The 4,333-nt window shown below is 29.2% G+C and overlaps 1 pseudogene; it reads right to left on the reverse strand.

Annotated features, from left to right (window-relative positions):
- Positions 1-434: 434 nt before the first annotated feature.
- LOC136976021 (peroxiredoxin-6-like) lies at positions 435-2,554 on the reverse strand (annotated as a pseudogene).
- Positions 2,555-4,333: the final 1,779 nt, after the last annotated feature.

Genomic DNA, 4,333 nt, shown 5'->3' on the forward strand with positions numbered 1-4,333 from the left:
AATAATTTCATTATATATATATCAGAAGATATTTGGAATAACTGTAAAATTTTTCATACTATCGAACCAGAATGTAATGAATTAGCAAACAATAAAAATTATGATGGGATAAAATTGAAATACAAAAGAGCAAATTACAAGAGGCCAAGAAGCATTTACTGTAAATTGTTTATATGTAATCTGTAATCAACTGTTATCAGAAATTAACACGTCTCGTTTTTAGAGCTCGTTTCTTTCCTGAAACCAGCAAATTATTCAAACCTTTAAAAATTGCAATTATTTCGAAGTTTTTGTATTTTAAAACGATTATTGTATATCACGATTTACTTTAATATTAATTAATATCTTACAGAAACCAATTTAGAAGGTAACCAATATTTTTTATTTAAAATTTATGGTGAAAACATTTTTTTTTCATTGTTAGTTCGCAGATATATGAAAGCATTTGATTACTTTAAAGTCGTAACTGGCACTTTTGTCAATCTTATGTAGCTCTTTCCCGATGGAACAGGAAAATTTCTCCACACCCTGAGGAAAGAGTTTTGGTAATTCTTCTTCCTTGACAGATGGAACTACCATGCAAGTATCGCCAGGCTGAAAATGAAAATCATTAAACACATGTAACTAAATTTATATATATCTTTCGAAATTATAACTTACATTCCAATCAGCTGGAGTAACTACTTGGTGCTTCTCTGAAAGTTGAAGAGCATCTAATACTCTTAACACTTCACTGTTAAAAATATGTTATTTAACTATACGTGTGTATATATTCAAAATATTAATATTTATTGCGTAAATTCTTACGAAAAATTCCTTCCAGTAGAAATTGGATAATGAATCGATAGTTTCAACTTCTTATCGGGTCCTATGATAAATAGCTAAAAGATAATTTGTAACGTCTTTAATTAGAAATCATCATCTTTTTAAATTATAAACAATATAAGTATTTAACATTATATTATTTTAAATCTTATTTTATCCATTTTTTACCGATTATAAATACTAAAAATTAAATGCAACAAAGAAAAATCTGCGAAACTAACAGAGATAGCTAATTTAGTCTCTTTTTTTTCTTTGTAAAGCTATATTTTACTTCTATGATAAATATTTTATCTTCGAGAACACACCCCGCGGCATGTGACAGGTAATCCCTTCTTATCTTTGCCTTCTGGATCCAACATTTGCAACTTCTCAGCAATTTCTCTGGATTCGTCTCCGATGATTGGATAAGGGAAAACATCGAATTCAAAGTCGGAATAGGCGCAGATATCCTAAAATGTATTTGTAACATTATTTTCCACGTAAGACTAAAATAATCCAAACTTATATCAATAAAAACCAAGTTTTTAATACTAACTTTAACCCATCTTTTGTGATCGGCTACGCTATCACAAGACAAAGCTAACACTTTAACATCTCTCTTACGAAATTCGGGTATTAACTGTGCAACTCTTCCTAATTCGGAGGTGCAAACCGGAGTATAGTCAGCCGGATGAGAAAATAAAATTGCCCATCTAAACAAATACAGAAAATATTTTTTATTAAATTTGCTCAAAATACAATAATAATTTTCTTTACTTAAACCTCTTTTACACATTATAATTAAGTAAAATTCTATTTAAAATCATTTTTCGGCCTAGTCATTACTAGAATTAAATTTCGTAAGTTTTAGATTTGTATTTATCTCTTCGACAAAAGTACTTACAGATAAATTCGTCTCGTTTGATAAAACCTCTTACAGTATAAGTCATTTCAAGGTCCTTATGTTTTGAGCTTACCAGTGACCGAGTGGATAAAAAGTACAGAACACTGGTAGTTGATCGTGGGCTTGCCACGTGCTTCGGGTTTTCTTTACGTGTCTAACACCTACGGTATAGTCTCCCATAGAAAGTTCTCCTGGAAGACACACCTCTTTGACAATAACCGATTCGAAAATATTTAGAGGGAGAGCCTCTAAAACTTTTTAGATGTATGCCTTAGAAATTTTTTACTACTTGAGAAACCAGGCATTACTCGGAAAAATCCCCAGAAGGGGGGATGCAGCCGCTCCCTGCCATCCTGTACTTTGTCATACCGCCCAAATATTGCCTTCTCCTATCAATCCAATTCTTACGTTTTGGGAAAAGTATTATAGATGTAGACATAAATAATGACTTATATTAATTAAACTGAAAAATTAAAATTTAGTAAATGTTGAAATTTTAAATACATTATCATTATTTAATTTTTAAATTATTTTTTTGTGAATATTTAAAAATAGAAACGTATCAAAAGATTCTAAATAATTTATAATTAGAATGATTTTCCTTCCTCTAACAGACATATAATAAAATAACGATAATAGTTATAGAAATATAGTTTAATAAATAAATGATAATAAAATATAGTTTTTAATTTTAAAAAAAATAGAACAAATATATGTTAAATATATTAATATTTACTAACTTATTTTCCAGCCACTCGTGGAATCGGATTTTTCCGTAAGTGGTATCGGCTGTGAAATCCGGAAATTCTTGACCAAGGTTCAGCATTTTCTCAGCTTTAACTGGCGAGACGTCAATGAATTTATCTTTTTTATATACTTCGACAAGAAATCTATCTTATCTTCCTCGTTTACGACCTATTTTTTTATTATTAGATTAATTCTACGGGCCAGAAATGGGTGATCTCACTCAATATTCCTTCAAATCAAACAAGCGAATTTTAATTATAGTAATAATTTTACCGATTCCTTTCTACAGAGTTAAATACTTAGGAATAAAAATGGAGCGAATTTGTTCTATTTGCTTATTTTTTGCAATGGTGAGAAAACAGACTCTTGAAAAATCCTAGTGTTATTTAAATATTAGGAATGATTATAATAGAGCAGCCAGAAGACCCTGACCTCCTTTACCTTTGTAACTGAAAAAATCAAGAATAAATCAAAATCAAACAAGTACAGGAAAGATTTAAATGTGACAAATACTCAAACGTATATGTACAGATCTACAATATCTTACTCCTCTAGTAGGAGAATAAGATATTGTACAGGGGTAAATGTAGGGTTTACACGTTTCAATTCGAGGTCCCCTAATATCGGCTGTAGTTAGCCTATATTTCTGAATGATCGTCAAGAATCAAGAGTCAATTTTACGTAAAAAACGTAATCGTTATCTGTTACATCTGAGATGACATTGAATTTAATCAGGAATTTTCGAGATTGGTATTATTTATACTCGTATATTAATGTAAAACTATTTTATAATGCTAATATTATACAAATAACCTTTCAAATAAAAACTGACGATAAACTCGATTTAATTAATTAATAAAAATAGATAGAAGTTTTTTTTTATGAAAATGACCCAAATAAAATAATGTCCTGTTAAATATTTCTTAAATTTGTTTCCTAATTGTTGTTGTTACTTTAGTTTCAACTCATATTTACTCTTAACCAGAGACTCAAAGAGGGGAGAAAATGGGGCAAATAGCCCCTATACAATTACAATTTTCGTTTGCTTCTTTTACTTTAATATAATAATTTAATTTGTCGCTATTAATTATAAATTAAATTAAGAGCCCCAATTTATATGTTTCCCAAAACCCATTGTCTTCTGGGTGGCCATACTCTTAATAAGGTGTAGTATAGCTTCATAAGCTTAATCGACTTGAGTTAATCTTTGTTCTTATACCAATTCGGAAACTAAATTTGTTAATATTTTTTTAATCTGTAAATTAGCGTGTTATTGATAATAACGATTATCAGAATGCTACTGTATTAATGCTACAAATTGCTTAATACAGTACTGTACTAGGAAAAATTCATAGAACTTTAGCGTAGATCTACTAGAAATATTTATTTCATTGTTTTATTTACGATCGAAGAAATGCCATTTAATAAAAGTCAGCAGCCGTATATGAAAAGTCCAACAGAGAGTTGCTTAACTTTCCCGGCAACATTTGATTGCATTGGTTTAAAAAAAAAATTGTAAATGCTAATAACAATTAAAATCGTCATTAAGTCCGACCCTACTAGAGATAAGACACACGATCTCCTTTATTTTCCCACTCCTCGACCTTTATCCACCAAAATTTAGTAGAATCAATTTCTCTAATACACAAATCTTCCTGTAAAATTTCAGAAATTTTCGACAAAAATATAAGAGTTATTAAGCTTCAAATAGTGTAAACAAAATTGTGTCTTTCACACACAAATATTCACTTGTACAGAAAAAAAAAAAAAAAAAAAAAAACGGAAATTTTGCGTTTCAAGGTCCCCTGAGTCCAAAATGTAAAAATCTTGGAGTCATTAATATAATTTAAAACAACAATACTTTTTTTTAATCATTTT

Source organism: Centruroides vittatus, unplaced genomic scaffold, assembly GCF_030686945.1.
Source record: "Centruroides vittatus isolate TY-2023 unplaced genomic scaffold, ASM3068694v2 contig_392, whole genome shotgun sequence".
In the NCBI taxonomy this organism is placed as follows: Eukaryota; Metazoa; Arthropoda; class Arachnida; order Scorpiones; family Buthidae; genus Centruroides; species Centruroides vittatus.